Below are 21,863 nucleotides of genomic sequence, written 5' to 3' on the forward strand. Positions count from 1 at the left end.
TTTCATAAATGTTTTGCTATACTATGGCAATTTCTGTTTTTTGTGTCTCCCCTCCATTCCTTTATGTTTTTTCCCTTTTTCCTTTCTTCCTCTCTGACGTAGTCCCTCTAATAATTTTTTTGTTTTATCAGGTATATTCTTCTCTGTTATGTAGTCTTAACCCTTCTCTCCTCATATGGCTGCTTCACTCCGTATAGTTTCTATTAATGCCAGGGGACTGAATATCCCAGAAAAGAGAACCCAAGCCCTTCGTTCCTTTCATGCAGATAAAGCAGATATCGTTTTAGTACAGGAAACCCACTTCCGTCAATCCCCCTCTGCTCCCCAACTTAGTAATCATTTTTACCCCATAACATATTATAGTAATTATTCCCAATCGAAATCTAAGGGAGTTGCTATTCTTTTCGCTAAACATTTGCCTGTCACTAATGCTGAGGTGCATGACTTGGTGGAGGGGAGATGCCTACTGGTTAAGTGCTCTATTTTTAATCAACCTTTCACGTTTGTTAATATTTATGCACCAAACCAGGGCCAGCCAACCTTTCTCGAGAGAGTTCTGGATAAAATTGATACACTCCAACAGGGGATCTTGATGGTAGGTGGAGACTTTAACTGGGTTCTGGATCATCTCCTGGATACCTCGTCAGGCTCCTCCTCAGTCCCTTGCCGAACATCGAGGAAGGTAAGACGGTTGCTTTACACTCATCAGCTGTCCGACGTCTGGCGTATTTCCCATCCATTAGACAGGGACTACTCATATTATTCTAGCTCTCATTAGTCCTACTCCAGGATAGATTACATATTAGTTGGCCATAGATTTCTTCATTTGATACAAGACACTTTTATAGGAGTGAAGACCTGGTCTGATCATGCTCCAGTAGGGGTGGACATCTCCCTTGGATTTTCTGATCCAGTCACTAGATCTTGGCGGTTTAATGAGTCCCTTCTGTCTGATCCTTACTGTAGATCTCAGCTAGAAGAGGCCATTGATACTTATCTAGAATGTAATACTACCCCGGATGTATCTAGCCTCACTGTATGGGAAGCCCATAAATGTGTCCTCAGAGGAAAATGCATCCAACTTGGTTCTTATTTAAAGAAGCAACGGTTGGGACAGATAGACCACTTATTGCAGAGAATACAGGTTTTGGAATCTACTCACAAAACCTCCCTTTCCTCTGATGTTTATGTGGACTTAGTCCAAGCTCGTTCAGCTTTAAATAAACTTCTACTAGACAAGTCAAACATTCTTTCCGAAAATGTCGTAACCGATATTATCGTTGGGGCAATAAACCCGGAAAGATGTTAGCAAGAGCTTTGCGGACTCAAAGAGCCCATTCCTTTATCCCTTCTATTAAAGATGGGAGGGGTTTAGTTTGCCATGATACCCATAAGATTGCAGAAGCTTTCTGCTCATATTACTCTATGTTGTATAATCTACCTGCCCCTTCTGCCTTTCCTGATGTTCCTGGAAAACAACAGGCTATAGAGGCCTACCTCACTAGAATTGGATTTCCTAAGCTGGATGACCTTGCCAGTGGGGACTTAGAGAGACCTTTCACTCTAAATGAGTTATTAGAAGCTATTAAATCTACCCCTTCCAGGAAAAGTCCTGGCCCTGACGGTTTCTCAATAAATTATTAGAAAGCTTTTAAGGACAAACTAGCTCCCCCATTGTTGGAGGCTTTCAACTCGGTTTCTGATGAGATCCCCTTTTCAGGATCAATCCCTGGAATCCCACATTACGGTCATCCCTAAGGAAGGCAAGGACCCCTCCCTCTGTCCCAGTTACCGTCCAATCTCCCTCCTTAACATAGATATTAAACTGTATGCGAAACTTCTATCAAATAGATTAAAACATTTCCTCCCTTCTCTGATTCATAATGACCAGGTGGGGTTTGTACCGGGTCGGGAAGCTAGGGACAATACATCCAAAATTATAGCCCTTATTCACCATATCTCGTCCACTGACACTCCAGCAATCCTATTGTCTACAGACGCAGAGAAGGCATTTGATAGGATAGACTGGAGTTTTATGTCTGGAATATTGAGACACCTGGGTCTGGGTCCTATTTGCCTTCAACGCGTTCTTGCTCTTTATCGCTCTCCCTCTGCCCGCATTAGGATTAATGGTTCCCTTTCTGACTCCTTCTTCATTAATAATGGAACTAGGCAGGGCTGTCCCTTGTCCCTGATTTTTGTTGTTTGTATGGAGGCGCTGGCAAGGTCGATCAGACTGAATCTGAACGTATCTGGCTTTAGGTTACATAACGATGAATATAAATTAGCTTTATTTGCTGATGATCTATTGGCCACAATTACAAATCCTGTTGTTTCTCTGCCAAATTTGGTAGAGGAATTTAGGATATTTGGAGATCTCTCCAATTTTAAAGTCAACTATTCAAAATCGGTGGCCTTAAATATTACGGCCCCCCCCGCAGATGGTTTCAGGCCTTAAATCAGCGTTTCCTTTTACCTGGCACTCTTCCCAACTTACATATCTAGGAGTTAATCTCACTAGAGATCTCTCTCGCCTGTTTGAGGCCAATTTTACTCCCCTCCTGCACAGGATATGCTCGGATTTGAGATTGTGGAAATCAGGACCCTTCTCATGGTTTGGGAGGCTGGGCATACTCAAAATGAATTCTCTCCCCAGGATCCTCTACTTGTTACACACCCTCCCAATTCAAATACCTCCGCGTTGGTTTATGGAAGTCCAGGCCCTTATTAGAGAATTTGTCTGGGGTGGCGGTAGGCCACGTTTGAAATTGGATGTTATGTTCCGCTATAAAGAACGTGGGCGTCTACGCCTCCCAAATATTAAAGGTTATTACCAGGCCTGCATTCTACACAGAATCTTGTCCTGGTCCAGACCAGATACTTCTAAACAATGGGTGCGCATTGAGAATCAGATGTTAAAGATCCCTTTATCAAAAGCCCCTTGGCTCCCTGTCCTTCCCAGAATTTCTCACCCTACCATTGGCCCTACTTTAAAAAAAACACTACGTAAATCCCCCTCAATATCTTCGTCTCACTCCCCCCTCACCTCATTCCTGTTTAATGAACAATTCCTCCCAGGTATGGACATGAAAATTTTTTATCCCTGGTTGGTGGCGGGAGTATTTAGGTTCGGACAGCTGGTGAGTGGTGGTAGCTTTGTGCCATTTGACGAGGTCTGTGGGAAGTGGATTCTACCCTCTCGGGAATATTGGCGCTATCTTCAGGTTCGGCATCTCTTGGTCCCCCCAAAACTCTATGTTTGCCCTGTACGCCATTAGAGCAATTATGTATTAGACCTGTCCCCCCAATTCACACTATTTCGCTGATTTATAATTTTCTTTTAGCAGACGCTAGCCTTTCTCTTCCCAATTTCACCAAAGTATGGGAACGGGAGCTCGGAGCCGACCTGACTGATGATGAGTGGGAGAAAATATTTAAGTTGGCTCACGCGTGCTCTCCTAGTGTTGGGGTTCGGGAAACTCAATATAAACTGTTATCACGTTGGTATAGATGCCCAGATACTCTCTCTAAGATGGGGATTGGGGTCCCGAATATATGCTGGCGTTGCTCTGGGGCCCCAGGTAATCCATTACATATCTGGTGGCAGTGTCCTATCCTACAGCCTTTTTGGACCGAAGTCCTTAACCTTTCCGCAAAAATTTTAGGCGAACAGGTCCCTACAGAGCCGGTATTTTGGTTGTTTCACCTATCATCAAGGCCCCTCTCACAGTACAAGAAAACTTTATTATGTCATTTGAATAATGCTGCTAAAGCGGTTATTCCTGTGAAATGGCGCTCCGCCTCTCCTCCAACAGTTATGGATTGGTTCACTAGGCTAGATTTATATATGGGTATGGATGATATAATGTCCTCGGCTGATGGTGATTATGAGTCCTTTAGAGATACTTGGTGTCGCTGGTTGGATTTCAAGGACTCAGTGTTATTTAAAAGTATACTTTCCGCTTTTCGCCCTCCAATTTCCTAGATTAGTATCAATTAATAATTAATAACATATAAAGATAATTCTTGTGTACTTTCACTGGGTTCAGACATTCATTAACAGCTATACTTTTCATTACATTTCCCTTAATTTCTTCCCATTAAGTACTGATAAATTTGTGACTATATTATGTAACTTGAGGCGACTGCTATTTTTCATCCTGATTTACTATACCTATTCCCTTCCATTCCTCCCTCCTCTTACCTTGTTGTCTAGTTATGTCCTTGTCTGCCTGTGTTTTGTCTTTCTTGTGTGTTTCTTTTCTCTTTTTCTTTATATATAAATGGGTTTTAGTTGTGATATTTTATGATGCTACTGGCAATTTTTTGTGATTAAGTTTTGACATTTTCCAGTGTCGTATTTCTACTATATTGTTTTTACCGGCAATGACCCGGATATTGTTTGTATGTAATTGTATTGTCATTCTATTGATTTTTTCTGCAATAAATACAATTTGCACTAAGATAGGAGTAATAGTGGAAAGCAGGGCAGGATAGGAGTAGTAGTGTAGAGTAGGGGGCAGGATGGGAGTAGTAGTGTGGAGCTGGGGCAGAATGGGAGTAGTAGTGTGGAGCTGGGGCAGAATGGGAGTAGTAGTGGAAAGCAGGGGCAGGATAGGAGTAATAGTGGAAAACAGGGTCAGGATAGGAGTAGTAGTGGAAAGCAGGGAAAGGATAGGAATATTAGTGGAAAGCAGGGTCAGGATAGGAGTAATAGTGGAAAGCAGGGTCAGGATAGGCTTAATAGTGGAAAGCAGGGGCAGGTTAGGAATAGTAGTGGAAAGCAGGGTCAGGATAAGAGTAATAGTGGATAGCAGGGCCAGGATAAGAGTAATAGTGTAAAGCAGGCGCAGGATAGGAGTAATAGTGTTAAGTAGGGGCAGGATAGGAGTAATAGTGGAAAGCAGGGTCAGGATAGGAGTAATAGTGGAAAGCAGGGGCAGGATAGCAGTAATAGTGGAAAGCAGGGGGCAGGATAGGGGTAATAGTGGAAAGCAGGGGGCAGGATAGGAGTAATAGTGGAAAGCAGGGGCCAAGATAGGAGTAATAGTGGAAGCCAGGATAGGAGTAATAGTGGAAAGCAGGGACATGATGGGAGTAGTAGTGGCGGCAGAATGGGAGTAGTAGTGTGGAGCAGGGGGCAGAATGGGAGTAGTGGTGGGAATAAGCGGGCTGGATAGGAGCGAAAGAAGCTCACCTCCACTCCAGGGTCACCTCAGCTCACCGCCGTCCTTCTCTCAGTGCTGACATCAACCTCACATAGCAGGAGTGTGTTGGGAAAGCCCCTACCATCCGTGTCCCGCTTCTCTCCATCCCAGGCACAGCTGCACATACCCCGCCCCCCTGCGTGGTCCACCTCATCATTTCCCGGCTCCTACAGCCTCAGGGGACAGGATGGGATGGCCAGGCCCAGATCCCGAAGAAAGAGGGGCTGACGGCAGGCGACGGAAGCTGAGGGAGGGGACACCGCATATAGTGGAGCCAGGAGCTTCCGGTTTGCGTTCCATAACAGAACACAAATACCAGAGGTGCAGCAGCAGGCAAGCGGGTGTTGGCCCGGCAGCAGTGTCGGCTAGCCGAGCAAAGGGGTTCATGGGGCCGGCACAGCGGGAACTTTCCCGCTGTCCCAGCAGCCCAATCTGCTCATGTGAGATGGGAGTGGGGGAACGGTGTGGTTGGACACTTACCTCCCACCTTCCAGGATCTCACCTTCAGGCCGCTGATGACGCTCCTGCCGACGGTCCTGGACCGCAGGTCGGACACGGACAGTAACAGTTGGGATTCCCACTCCTGGCCCTGGAAGGAAAACACGTGTTGAGGAGGGGTGACCTCCACTGGGATCAGTGGATGGTCATCAGTGGCACTTAGACTGGGTACACCTAAGTGCCAAGCACAAGGGTGCACCCCGAACGAAAATGCCAGAAAGGGAATGGGCCAATGAATGGAATGGACACAAACAGCACACAAAAACAGATTACACTCACCGAATATAGGCCCTGATTCAGACCCACTCGCAAGCGGCTGTCAGCTCGCAAGTGGGTCGATGGTCTGCACTGAGCATGCGCACGACGGAGGGAGCTCCGTCGTGCGCATGCGCCAGACGCGACGAGCGAAGGAAAGTCCTTCGCTCGTTGTGTCTGATCAAAGGGGGCGTGCTGTCGATGTTGATTGACAGCACGCCCCCTTTGGTGGGCGTGCCGGGGGCGTGCCTCCCTGACGGGGGCGTTCCCACGGGAACGCCTCCCGTCAGAAGCCGGCCCACTGACATCACTAGTGATGTCAGTGGGAGTGATTTTGGCTCTGATAGAGCCAAAATCACTCCAGGGCTTGCGGTTGAAAACCTCAACCGCAGGCTCCGGCTCGCAGTTTCGATGGTCGCGATGGTCACGACCATCGCGGCCATCAAACTGTATGCTCGTATAGGCTGTGGGTGTTGACCCACAGCTATACGAGCGTCCAGGAGGACGCTCCATTTTTATGGAGGGCGGCCCTCATTCAGAGCGTGCGCTCTGCTCAGAGCGTACGGCTCTGAATGAGGGCCATAGTCTTGTCCCCTTGCTGAACGAGTGGTCCTGATCTCAGCATCTGCAAATGAACACAACAGCAAGAGCCCAACCCAGAATCCAATGCAATAACCAATGCCTTAACACAGCCTATCTTTAATGGGGGCCTGACTGGGGGAGATACAGGGACTGACCAACAGCCCACCTTTCATTGGGGCTTGACTGCGGGGGAACGTCTCGTTTCAGCAGAGTCTACCTTAATGGGGGCCTGACTGCCTGACCTAGTTTCGCAATGCCTTTAGGGCCTTCTGCCCTCAGCACCCACATCCTAATGCTGACTCACACAGATACGTACGGCCTAGTGCCAACTTACCATGTCCGCACTAGGCGAATGATACCAGTATTCACAGCCTAGTGCCGATTTACAATGTCCACGGCCTAGCGCCGACTTATCCAGATGCCCACGGCCTAGCACTGAACAATAACAATATCCACAGCCTAGTGCCGACTTACAATGCCCCATGAGCCTTGTGCCTGACCCTGATGGTCTAGGGAGGTGCGCGGGGGAGTTACCAGTCCTGGGATCTTCGGCTGAGCCAAGCCTGGCTCAGCCACGGCCACCACGTGGTCTTCACCAGGGTGGGACACCTTTCACCACCTCTGGGCTTTCTGAAGCCTTCACCTGGGCAGCAGTGGCCAATGACAGCTCTTTTGCATGGCCCACTGCTGTCCCAGGGCTTCGGCTGCCTTCACCAACCCCACTTTGGGTGGGCATCGGCCCGTTGCCCTCCACCCGGCGGGCGGCAGCCTGTTCAAGCTTTTTTGTAATGGCTGCCGTGCTCCGGGACTTCCCGCGACTGCGTCTTCTTTCTTCTGTCTTCGGGAGCTCTTCACCGCTCCTTCCTGGCTAACAGACTGTCTTGCGCTGGCTAATATAAGCCGGGGCAGAGCGATGATGCGGGGAGCCGTGATTGGCTTGCCATGGCCATCCCCTGACGGCTGCCGGTCTGCGAGCGCCATGTTTGGATTGGTGTGGGCTGATTGGCAGGGTCTGAATCCTTGAGGATTCAGAACCACCGCTATCCTGCACGTGGAGCAGCGGTGGTAGTCCACCGCTACCTCCATGCACGCTGCCGCCTGCTACCGCTTCGGTAGGCGGGGGCAGGGTCACGACTGATCCCGGCCAAGGTATGTGGAGGTGTAAATGATGTGGGAGAGGTATAGTGAGGTGTAAATGATGTGGGGCAGGTTTAGTGAGGTGTGAATGATGTGGGACAGGAGTGGTGACGTGTAAATGATGTGAGGCATGTATGGTGAGGTGTAAATGATGTAAGACAGGTTTGCTGAGGTGTAAATTATGTTGGACAGGTATGGTGAGGTGTAAATGATGTGGGACAGGTGTGGTGAGGTGTAAATGATGTGGAGCATGTATAGTGGAATAAATGAGGTAAGACAGGTATGTTGAGGTGTAAATGATGTGGGACAGGTATGTTGAGGTGTAAATGATGTGGGACAGGTATGGTGAGGTGTAAATGATATGGGACAGGTATGGTGAGGTGTAAATGATATAAGACAGGTATGGTGAGGTGTAAATGATGTAAGACAGATATGTGGCCCCAATTACTAACTAACACAAATACCAGCGGAAATTTTCGTTTAGTATCACTGTGATAGAAATGAAAATTCTACTGGTATTTAGTAATACTTACCCCTCCGGAGAGGTCCCACGAAGTCAAGTGAAGTCCTCGTCCTCGACGAGGTCCTCCGCTGGGCTGCTGGCAGCCTAACGCTACCAGCGATGGGGCTCCAGTGTTATGCACATGTGCTGCGGTCCGTCTGTGCATGTACATGACAAGGGGACCCGGCAGTACCTAGAAGGCTTCGCCGAAGCCGGAAAGGCACCACCCAGTCTCCATTGCCGGCAATGGGGCCCGCATCGATCTCGCCATCTAAAAGATGGCGAAGAGCGATGCTGTACAAACAGCGGTAATCTAAGATTACAGCTGTTTACTAAGTAAGTAAAATGGTATAACCCCTTTAGCGAGCGCTAACAGGATTATATTTTGTTAGTAAATGGGGCCCATGGTGAGGTGTAAATGATGTGGGACAGGCATGGTGAGCTGTAACTGATGTAGGACAGGCATGGTGAGGTGTAAATGATGTAGGACAGGAATGGTGAGGTGTAAATTATGTGGGACAGGTATGTGGAGGTGTAAATGATGTAGGACAGGTATGGTGAGGTGTAAATGATGTAGGATAGGTATGTGGAGGTGTAAATGATGAAGGACAGGTATGGTGAGGTGTAAATGATGTAGGACAGGCATGGTGAGGTGTAAATGATGTAGGATAGGTATGTGGAGGTGTAAATGATGTAGGACAGGCATGGTGAGGTGTAAATGATGTAGGACAGGTATGGTGAGGTGTAAATGATGTGGGACAGGTATGTGGAGATATACCAGATGAGAGGTAAAAGTGTTTATTCAAATTGTTTCCAAAAATTACTGTGCAGACATTTTCCTGTACCCCAAACTGCTGGAAAGACACTTGCTTGCTATCATTTTTCAACCATTAATAAAAAGTACAAAAAAAAGCCATTTGATACCACTTGAGAACCTCCAGTGCTTTCCTTATGACCACTAGCACCCTTCTACACGCTCCTGTTATATCAGATGACACTTTTTTGGGGCCCAGGATGGTTTCCTCACTTTTACATGCATTTCTCCCAGGTTGCTTTTTGTAGAAAAATTTCGCAAATTCACAGCGAGTCCCACGAATTTCTCAGGTGCACACACATGATCATTTTAACAAAACAGGTGGTCTCTGCTGATTTGGTTTTCTGTTCATCCTTATAGTTCTGCAACGTGATGGTACCATGTCGGGCATGCCTGGAAGTGTGTACGCACTACCAACTGTTCTGTCCAATACCTCCGCCAATTCACCTCCAACAGCGTAGCCGGGTAACTAGAGATTGTGTAACGGAGTCACAAACTTTTCAGCAGATGCTTTGGGGAGATAAGGACCACGGATCACAAGGTAGATTGTAATAGTGTGTATGCAAGAATCTGCATGTTCATTGGGACTTTCAATCATCAGTGGAATTGTAAGAACAATCGCATCACAAGTATGATTGTAAAAGTGTGTACCCAGCTTGTCTATCAGGGAACCTCTTTGATTATTTTATTATGCAGCAAGTATTATGCAGATAATATCTTGATCCAGAAAGAGGTCAATTTGCCTCTTAGAAGCTCACAAATAATCTGTTAATTGACCCAATGTTCAAGCATTGATTCATTTTTAATTTGCTCAATTAACCAGCCAGGATTTCATGCTACCCCAACACAAGATACTTGTTGTGTCTTGACTCTTGAGAGATTGCGAGAGTTGCTATGTATTTATGGTTCCCCTGGTAACGTATTGGGGTAAATCTTCCCTGGCTTTCCTCCCAGCAACCCCTGGTGAGTATTGTTCCTAGTGCCGTAAGTGTAAACCGCAATGGTCATTTTTCACTACTATATCGCGTTTACTTTCCAATGAGCCATTTTTGGCTTTTGCTTAAAGTCTCTGAATGTGATATACTGTCATTAAATTTCTGTAGTGTACTGTACGGCCAATTTTAGATTTAATCCTTCCTTTCCATATGTAGTTTACAGCCAAAGTGCATTTTTGCGTTCAGTTCTTGCTTGGTCAGCCCTGGAATTATATACTTTGTACAACTTTAGCCAACACTGGTTTAAGAAAAGTTTAATCAATCCTCAAAGAAAGAAAGAAAGAAAAAAAATATATATATATTTTCCTATAAATAAATGGGGAATTTTTTTTTTTTTTTTTTTTTTATCGTAATACTCCAATGTACCCACAAGTAGGCTGTTGCTAACTTTTATATTTTGCTGGTGTGGAGCAGTATTGGTAGCATCACATGGGGCAACGATGATTCATCAAATCGGGAATTAAATATGTCTGAAAGGAAAATATTCTGCACAAACTTTTGTATAGTCTAGTAGTAGCCTTGTATGACAATTTTATATATAACAGCATTAACCAGTAGACTCATTTACTTGTCTCTGTTTATCCTATAAAATGTGTGGATTATAGGTCGCTGTTTACAATATCCAATGTAAGTTTCCACGAGGAAATCAGTAAAGTAATAGAGGGGATTTTCTTCATGCTAAACAAAGTAAACTGTAACTTATAATGTACATCTAACTTTAGTCTTATTATAAACTCAACCGTGCTACACAAATTCCGTTGAAATTGTATTACTGGTTGCAAGAGGGTGAAGTATGATGCTGGAAGATAGGAGTAGGAGTTGGGAGAGAAGGGAATAAATATATTTACAAATAAAGTGAAGCAGAAACTTTTAAAGTTTTATTTTACAGTAGCTAATTGTGTTGCAGAGGTTAACGTAGGAAATCAGAAACCTTTTGATGTTTGCAATCATCAGGCTCCATTTAAGTCTCATTACTCGACTAGTATACGTTTAAGTCTCAGGGGAAGATTTACAAAACGGTGGTTTGGCATGTAGCTTGCAAACAGCAGGATTTATTATTCTGCAGTTTTCAGGCTGGGAAGGTATCCACCATGTGGCGGTTTGCAAGCGCATGCGGTATGCTAAGAGTGGACGTGAAAGACCTGTTTTCATCCCTTACATTCTGACAGGAGGGTAACAAAAAAAAACAGTATAATTATGAGCCCTCACACCTTGTGTATCAGTGTAAGTAAGTACTGACAGGGGAGCAATGAGTAATGTGCTATTTACCCCCTAACCCTCCTCTTTTGTACCCTTATACTAACCATCCCTACCCTGCACCCTAACCCTCCTCCCTTAATGGCTAATCCTAACCCTCCCCCCTTAGTGCCTAACCCAAACCTTCCCCCGGTGGTGCCTGAATCTAACCCCCCCTGTTTGGAACCTAACCCTAACCTCCCCCCTCCCGCAGCCCAAACCTAAGTCCCCCTGGGGTGCCTAAACCTAACCATCCCCCCACGCCTGATACTTACCTTGCCCTGGTCTTCTTGTGATCGGGATGCCGGCTGCCGGGATTTCGATGTCAGCATCCCCAGTCATGTTGGGATTCCAGCGTTGGCATCCCAATCATCGGGATATTAGCTACATCCCCATAAAAAGATCTAAGGATTGGAGTGTACCATACAAAAAACATGGTCACCCAGCCAACTCCTCCAGGATGTTCCATGGCTAATCTACCACTTTCCCCCAGCTTCAAATCCTTAAACGCCTTCTGTAGCTCCAACTCTGGAGACCACTGTACTACCATTCATACTCTCATTTCTACTTCTCACACTCACTGCTGTTCCAATGACATTCACTGCCTTTGTACTGCCACAAGAAAATAAAGATTGAATCATGCCCCCAGAAGAAATGATTAATTTGTCCACCATAAAAAAAAAATGCTGCACCCAAAATAATTACTCACTTAACATCTTCATTATTTATGTGTCCAACGTAATTCAATGGGAAGAGGATAATCCATATTGGAAAGATAAATATTAAACACCTATTGCAAACTTAATTAAGGTCCAGTGGGTCTGGATAGATGAAAGCTGGATAAGCGGTCAGGAGCCATTTCTAGTCTGTGGCTGGCATATTTTGCAAAGTAGGCTTTGGCTTCTGAATGTATGGGAGGGGAGGGTTTTTCTAATGCAGTTTCAGATATTTTACCTGAAAGAGTCACCACATTTTCTGACAGTCAAGTGGTGACAGGGCCGTAATTAGGGATATGCGACCTGTGCACAGGGCCCTGTGGGTGGCATCGTCGCTGCCCCACGGCACGTACGTGTGTCTTGCAGAATGCCTAAAACAACACCCGGCAGCCGGTGGCACTAACGCAGAGCCGCAGGATGCAGGCATCCTGTAAAGCTGCACTTTCTAGAGCCAGTGGCCCCACCTCCTAGGCATGACATCATGATTTCACAGGTTAAGGGGCGGGGCTGGCACAGGGCACACTGCTACAGAGCTGAGTGGTGGTTTGCCATGCTTACTACATGGGATGGTTTGTCAATCACATAGTGGCACATCTGGACCCCTGTTACAGCGCCATGGAGTATCTACATGTAAATCACCATTCCTACGACCACGAGTAACGCAACATGGGTTAAGTTCTATGTACTATTATTTTTCACCGTGCTTTTTAGAATGCACATCCTTTTCCATTAACTGATTTTTTTTTCTTCATTTTTATGACTCATTAATTAAGAAAATCCAGCTATAAGGAAAATTAATTAATAAAAGAGAAATACGTGGGTTGTATTATATATATTTATATGTATTAAAGCTATCTCTTATTCTGAAAATTATTACTAAGTCTTTGATACTAAATGCGGAAAAAAAAATAAGTCTAGCAAAAAAAAGATCAAAACTATTTACCCCAAGACATTTAAAAATGTATCCTTGGAAGCGGTTATTGGGATTATTGCATGTTTTTAAGGTGGGTCAACTATTCTGGTTCTATATATGATCTAGATGATCTCATTTGTAAGGAGCACTAGACGCACAAAGCACATAGTCTTGGGTTTGCACCAATGCAACTAGATGAACTGCCTTGTGCACAGCCAATATTTTCTCAGGAGAAGTTTCCACAAACCAGAAGTGCACCTAGGTGTGTGGTAAGGTGCAAATAATGACCTGTAATGCGCTACAAAACGTGCTCCATCTCCTCTACAAACACTTCCATCTTGGTCCATAAGGGTCAATCCATATCAAATGGTCCAGAATTAAATTAGTTGGTTGCTTGACCATTTTTTTTAAATTATTATATTTTGTGTGTGATGACTCCTGTAGGTTAGTAGTCAGAAACCACCATTACTTTATTTTTATTTACCTTCATATGAAGATGGCGGACATTTTTGTATCATGGTGAATTAAATTTTTCACTGTTGAGTACGTTTGGGGTAAATGCAATATCTCAGCTCAGAAAACTCATAGAAAGCTGGGATCAAAGCCATTGTTTTCAGCACATTTCAAGCTACATTCTTTTTGTTATATAACTATTTCCCTACTATTCTTCTTTATGACTGAAATTTAAGGCCACAATTAATTGTCAGATTTAACAAAATAAATAAAAGTCTAATTTTTGGATTGTATTTCAGTGGGAAGGAATAAAATTTCAGACCTGTAATTTTATTTGGGAATTGCTATATACTCAGAGATTTGCCAAACAAATTTTTAAACATTTTTCACCTAAATTGACCTCTAATATCTCTGGTGGGGGACCTGATAAAAATGTCAAATTCACAGCATACACAGGGGTAACTGTAAAAAAAAAAAAAAAAAATGTGGCTTTTGATATTCCATGTGGAACAAAGCTACACTAAGAGCAAATGAATTAAAAGTGTGTTATAGTAAGTTTACACTTTTGAATCTTTTAAGTGACCCTTGTTAAATAAAGTAGCATCTAAATTACATAATTTTAAACACCTGTCGAAGCCGGATAATTGGCTGAGACAGGATCGGTTTAAAAATTAAATCTGCACGACACCATTTTGCGAATGACAATGAGACACCATTTTGCGACTGGCCGCCCAGCGCCATTTTATTGAATCTCACCCAATATAAGTACATACAGCGATGCTATTATTTAGCGTTGTGCGATTCCCACGCAATAGAAAGAAGGTAAAAGTCCTCATCATATAAATACAGACAGTCACTAAAACATATAAAATGATCAACCCTGCAAAACACATACCATGATGTACTCCACAAACACGTAGTCGCACAACGCTAACCAGCGTCTTTTCTCAATACCCCAATACCTACACACTGCACACTTACATAAAAGGTTCCATAGCATTAAAGTGTAGTATTCAAGGTTTATTCAGTATTTGTAATGTTGTGAAATAAATGTTATTTGATATCTAAGGTTTAGTACATGGTAAGCAGACCGTGTTTGGTGTTGTACTGATCCACTGTGTCTTTGCAGATTTCCAGTATCATCGGTGAGAAAATCTCAACATGTGTCTGCAAATTATGGACTATAGAGAGTTAAACATTAAAATGTACTCTGTAATGTAGCCAGCTTAGATTTATTATGTAGCGGGAAAATGGTCACAAAGGGCTGTTGGAGGCTGGATTGTGACCATTCGAACTGACCTATGAACTATACTGTAAAAGAAGAACAAGGAAGAAGAACCAATGGAATCATGCCAAACTGTTCTATTGTATTGCCTATCTCTGTAAGAGTATATATGTGGGCTCTCTGAAACTAGATGCCCAATCTGCTTGCTTTGCTGTTGACAGAGGTTTCTACTTTGATGCCAGTGCGTGCGTATGTAACGACTGTACCTTGGGTCTGTATGATTTATTTGCGCTAATTATACTTAGATCACAGCGTGTAACTATCTGTTTTATATTGAATAATATCTTTTTGTGCTTTGGAACCACAATCAAATCTGAAAGCAATTATTTCTTGTGCGACTCATAACGCTAAACAGCGACAATTATTTTAGAGTGTATACTTAGGTAGGAATCGATAGGTAGGAATCGATACACCCTTTAAGGAAACTATTACTTAAGGTTCATATCCACTAGACGAGAGTAGAACGGCTGTACGATTACAACATTTTAATCGTGTAATCGTTCTCCATCTTGTGCAGTGGATATGTGCCTACACTGAACAATATGTCATTCAGTGCAGGCACCCTCCCTCATCCCCGAACATGCACAACCTGTCGTTATCGGCAGGTTGACCAGCATAAGTTCAGGTGATGATTGATGTCGAAAACGACCAGCGGGATTGTGCATCGCTGGTCGTTTTCGACATTTTAATGCCTGATTTATGAATGATTAATGAGCGATTGAATAACGGTGTTGTAATCGTTCAATCGCTCATTTTAATTGCCTAGTGGATACACACCTTTACAATTTTAAAAGGTATTTCTTCACACAGTTTCTCTGAAATAACATGCAAGCGGCCTGTTGCTGTTGTGAGTTCCAAAGCAGCAATTTTCCTAACAACATTTTAGACTGGAACCCAAACTCTGTCTGCAGCTGACTTTTTGAAGGTGGTTCTTGGTCCTGCTGGGTGATAAAATTGCACATAAACATCTTTGTGTTCTAAATTGATGTCCTCGATTTCCCCAATCCACCACTGTAAATCGTAGATGTAAGCAACAGTATCACTTTGCTATAAAGTCAGAGGTACAACCTTGCTGACAGGATGGTCTGCATATTTCTTCTGTGTTTGATGTCAGGTAACATCTAATGGTATTTTCTGCAACCGGATGAAATCTGTAAAATTTGTGAGTTCAAGGAATTTTCTGGCACTTATCGAACCTGTCCTTTAGCTTTTCTATGTTCTGTCAGATTTCGTCACTTTTTACAAAAATATAAGTAATCCCCTTTATCTTCTTACTGCAGAATGAGTACATGTCTTCAACATTGAGGAGTTGGTCATTTCTTGTTCGTTGTAAGCTGGCCTTGGTTATCTCTCGTTTGGTCGTTCCCCCTACTCTATCACATGCATTTTTCCCATGACATGACGCAAAAAAATGTCATTCAGCATCAAGTCCAAAGTCTGTATTGTGGCTGCAGATATTCGAAAAATTCTTGGTTTTATACTGACTTGCGCTTCCATCTGAGAAATATATAATCTTGTCAACATTGGGAAGAGCTTCTTTTATATGACTTATCAGGTGTCTTTGAAAGGCATGGACGACTGCAGTGTTATGTTCCAAGTGGTCACTCAGTATGCAAACACCGTGGCTTTTGATGTCCCCTCCCTGTTTGTAATAATACACAAGTGGATGTAGTGTAGCCTGTTCATTGACCCAATGGTACCCTACGACTTCATCTTGGATGATGTAAGTAAAGTTTTCAGCAAAATCTGCGAGGACTATTCAATCAGAATCCGTTAAGTTTGCCTTCTTTTCTTTGAAAACCTGTCCTTGAATTTTAGACACATAGTGATGCTCTTTCAGTGAATCTAATTTCTCAACCAGTGCTTCGAAGTACTCGTCATGAGGTTTAATGACGGTGACCATTTCAGGTCTATCATTTGAGACCTACTGCCTATATTCAATATTGCCTGACATCACATCATCTTCCTCAATATTCATCAGCATATATATCAGAGCTTCCTTACCTGGGCATTGATCACACATATTCATCATGCAGTTGTATTTCTTCACATCACAAACAAGTATATAAAGGATGTCTTTGTAGTCTACATTCAGTCTCCCCCCCATCGATCATTAGCTTCTCATTTTGTTTTTATAGACAAACGCACACAGTGTGGGTCCCCAATGCTCCAGCCATGATACACCATTTTGGTTCGCAATTCACAGAACTTAGATCTGCCGATTTTACACTCAGGATGAGCCTTTTTGAAAGCAACAAATAGTTCATTTAAATTAGTTAATATCAAGCGCTTTTGTTTCTGAAATTTTATGCCATCTACTGTAACGGATTTATAATCTTTCTTTCCAGAACACAGTCTGCTGTATTTATTATCTTTGGGCAGCACAGAAGGAGTAATGGTTAGCGTTACTGCCTCACAGCACTGAGGTCGTGGGTTCAATTCCCACCACGGCCTACCTGTGTGGAGTTTGCATATTCTCCCTGTGCTTGCGTGGGTTTCCTCCGGGTTCTCCGGTTTCCTCCCACACTCCTAAAATATACTGCTCGGTTAATTGGCTCCCAACACAAATTAACCCCAGTGTGTATGCGTGTGTACATGTGGTAGGGAACATAGATTGTAAGCTCCACTGGGGCAGGGACTGATGTGAATGGCCAAATATTCTCTGTAAAGCGCTGCGGAATATGTGTGCGCTATATAAATAACTGGTAATAATAATAATAATCTTTGTAAAATTTAATGACTTTGTAATATCATCAGTGATTCCTATTCCTTTCCTTTTAGCCATTTCTGGTAATATTCCTTGGTCGCTGACTAGTTGTTTAGTCACTTTTACCAAATGATCAGAAACACTGAATTCAGAAGTAAATTGTCTTCTCGACCAAGAACTCGTAGGTATACCGAGAATTTTTACTTTGTCTTCTTTGGAAGCAATAGCACACTTCTGCTTTAGATTTTCAATTAGCTCTTCATACTCATTTTTCAAAAATTGCTACTCAGTTTCTGAACTGTACGGCATTTCCTCATCAAAACATGTTGCTAGGATTTTTAAGTACTTTTCGTTTTAGAGCACACTGGCCCTGATTCAGAGCCGGACGCTCTTTCAGAGCGTTCGCTCTGAAACAGGGCTTTTGTTCTTTTGTTGTTGTTTTGGCCTCCTGGCCGCTCGCATAGCTGTGGGTGACCACCCATAGCTTATGCGAGCGTGCAGGTGATGGTCGCTACCACTGGGGCTTGCGACGAGACCCTTGTGTAGGGTCTCGTTCCCGCAAGCCCCAGTGAGCTTCCGCCTCTAAATAGAGCCGGAAGCTCACCACTGACATCACTGGTGATGTCGGTGGTGCCTCCCACAAACGGCAGACGTTCCTTTGGGAACGCCTCCGTTTGTGTAGCCAGCCCCCCGGCCGCCTCCAAAACGGGGCAAGCTGACAATCAAAATCGACAGCCGCCCCTTTTTGGTGCGAGACCCGTAGCGGCGGAGCGGCAGCCGCTGGCCGGGTCTCGCGCATGTGCACGCCGAAGCCAGCTCTGGCATGCACATGCGCAGTGGGGGACCATCGACCTGCTTGCGAGCGCTGTGCGCTCGCAAGCGGGTCTGAATCAGGCCCACTGTCTCTTGTCCCTAGATATAGGTGATGCACCTAAAGCAGAACATGCAGAATCTAGTTTTTCTATACTGTCTACAGGAGGAATATCTGCTCCTTCATCAGCATCACTGTCTGTCTTCCTTAAAATGAAGATTTTTGAATAGCAATTACAACACAGGGATTTTCCTGGTACAAGGTTTACAGAACAGTTCTTTAACATAGATAAATGTTCAAGATGAATTTCTCTCGAACCTTTGGTCACAGGCTTCTTATGGCTTTTAAAGGGGTCACTGCAAGACTGGCCAAAAAGATTATGGAATTTATCCAGATATTTATATTCATGATACTTGCAGAGTGAAGAAACATGAGCACCTACTCTTGATTGAAAAATGTTTTGCCTCTTTTCATCATAGTCACTTCTTTTATTTCCTTACAGTTCCATACACAGTTTTATGACATTCTTCATTATCATTCTTTCCTATAGAACACTGAACAACATCCATGGTAAACACACACTAAATCACACTATGTAGCACTAGCAGAGGCAGAACCATTCAGGTCAAGTGAGGCCACCATACTTGCTAACTCTCCCTGATTGTCAAGGAGACTCCCTGAAATAGTAGCAATCTCTCTGTCTCCCTGAAAAAGCTAGCAATCTCCTCATTGCACCTGGACCCCATTATGAAGCTGTTATATATAGGAAAAAAAACACCTAGACACTCCTATGGCTACATGCATGTTCTGAAATGTATCAGTGTGTTTTCATCAACAAGTAGACAATTTGATGGCACACCTCTCAGATGCAGCAATACCGCCGCCCCCATAGGTGTTGTTTCACAATCTCCCTGAAATGCTTTTTCAAAAGTAGGCAAGTATGCACCAGACTGACTGGCTGCGAGCGTGAAGCTCCCTTCCACTGCTGTCTGGCTTGCATTTCTGGGCATGTTCAGACCTGTCCAAACATGCTGGATTTCTGAACCAACTTCACTCCTGCAAAATATTACCAAATATTACATGTAATTGCTCTGTAGGTAAATAAATATTAATTAAAATGTAGTCAGAATGTAAAATAGTGATTAACAAAGGCAGAAATGGATACCTTTGGTAATCACTATTTTACATTCTGACATAAAAAAAATAAGTAGGCTATTTTAATTAATATTTACCTGCAGAAGAATTATATGTAATATTTGAGTTTTCCAAGGTTTTCAGCTTTGTGTAACTTTCTTCCACAAGGAATATCAAATGCCTTTTTTTTTTATTTTTACAGTTACCCCTCATAGAGTACTGTGTATGCTGTGAATTTGAAATTTTTATCATGTCCCCCACCAGAGATATTAGAGGTCAATTTAGGTGAAAAATTGAAAAACAAGCAATTTCAAAATGCTTCAATAAAAAAAGTTGACAAGATAGATAACTCAAAATTTGTTTGGCAAATCTTTGAGTATATAGCTATTCCCCAAAAATATGACAGCTCTGAAATTGTATTCCTTCCCATTGAAATACAATCCAAAAATAGACTATTGTTAAAATCTGACAATTAACTTTGGGCTTACATTTCAGTGATTAGGAAGTGAAGTAGGGAAATAGTTATGTGCTGAAAATAATGGTTTTTATCCCAGCTTTCTATGACTTTTCTGAGCCGAGATATTACATTTACCTCAAATGTCTGCAACAATGAAAAATGTCATACACCATGATACAAAAATGGCCGCCATCTTCATATGAAGGTAAATAAAAATAAAGTAATGGTGGTTTCTGACTAGTAACTTACAGGGGTCATCACACACTAAAATAAATTTTTTTTTAAATGGTCAAGCAACCAGGGCTGGACCACTCTTCATGGATTGACCCATAAACCTGTGTGTTCTAAAACTGTGTATCGACTGGTGTATGCTTCATAACTAAGGCACTGAGCAGATTTTTTTTTCTGTATGAATTTTGTGATTCTCTGTATGAATTTTTTTTATTTAGCATGCATGTGAGAATTATCCATTCCATATAAATTTAATTACATATGTAGCATACAGCAAATAATATCTAATAAAATGCAGTAAATAAGGGTAATTTACAAACAGCACTATATGCAGACTTGAAATGCATAATTTTTGTACAAATGTACTAATTCTATTTGAAATTTTTTGAAAGGCAGTGACAGTAGACAGGCACTAGGGGGAGCCATATTGCAAGTGGACCTTGCTCCGCTCTCTCCTATTTCCATTGACTCCACATTGTCCCACGTACACAGCCAGACTGGCCATCTGGCAGTCCTGGAAAATTCCAGTCCTAGCCGAGCAGCTCCACCTCATTTGTGGGTGTGATGTGACAACGTGATGTCTACAATTCAAGTGTTGCACCTGCCTGTCTGTGAAGGGTACCACAGTAGGTTAGTGCATTTCCAAATAAAAGTTTCATCATGAAAACTCAAAGAAAATTCAATGTCAAACCAAGGAAAGATCATTGAAAACATGGGGTACAAGGGTGGAATATAAGAATTTCAAATACTTTGATACCCCCCATAGCTTTGTCAAGTCCATAATAAACAAATGGAGAAAATATGGCACAACAGCATTTGCCTAGAACAGACTATACTCCAACGCAGAGCACAGATCAGCTTTAGGGAGGTACATTTTCAGCCCAGAGATCTGGAATCTCTTAATGGGACAACAATAGCCTGAGCACAAACCTGCACTCTGTCAGAGGGTGGCAACAGAAATCCATTGTTAAAGAAAATTATTTTAAATTATCATTATCTATTAATCATAAGGCACCGTAACGGTTCCGTAGTACTGTACAAGGGGATAAAAATGGCAAGAGGATACATAAGCACAGACTGTATCAGAAGCGGCTGCTGCCCTCTTACCTGGTGGGGCCTGGAACTGCTTCTGGTCCCGGCGCCTGCACAATGAATGTCAGCACCAGGACTTGCGCATACGCATAACACTAGACCAGCTTCTCGGGGCTGCATTGGTAGCAGCCCCGAGAAGCCCTGTAGGGCTGTAAAAAAGGCAGAGCAGCGGCTTCCAGTGGAAAGCCTCTCTCTGCTTATGGCAGCCCTGAATTGCAGTCCCAGGGTGGGAGACACCGGAGACACCCCCCCTTGGGGCTGCCTGTCCTGTGCGTGGCTGGCAGGTGGCGCTTCCAATAGGAAGCCACCTCCAGTCACAGTGTAGCCACGGACTGCACTGGCTCACTGAACAAGTGGAGGATTTTACTGGGGGGGGGGGGGGGGGCTGCAGCCTCTAGGTAAAATCCGCCACTGGATAGCCTAGAAATTCCCGTATATAAATAATGACACTGTGCAGTTGGCATCATTAAATAGAGAAGACAAAGGGAAGAGGGCCCTGCTCGGATGAATTTATAGTCTATAGGGGATATGGTAGAAAAGGACAGAGGAGGGAGGGACAGCAGAGTTGGGTGAAGAGGTGGTTAGCTACTGTAAAATGAATTGGGGAAAAAACAAAGTTGTTTTAAGGGGGAAAAAAATTGTTTCAAATCTCCTCCAGTCTGGCTGGAAGCATTTGGGGGACCCTCATCCAAAGAGGACAATTGCACAGTCTCAGAAGACCAGAAATTATCTTTCTGGCCTCAAAGCTAGGTGCAGCGTGGGGGTGTGAGCGCTATCCCTAACATGAAGCACATTGGCTCATTATTTAACACAATATTATTACTTTATAATGCGTTAT

This window comes from Taudactylus pleione, unplaced genomic scaffold (assembly GCF_031769625.1).
Source record: "Taudactylus pleione unplaced genomic scaffold, aTauple2 ptg000235l, whole genome shotgun sequence".
Lineage (NCBI taxonomy): Eukaryota > Metazoa > Chordata > Amphibia > Anura > Myobatrachidae > Taudactylus > Taudactylus pleione.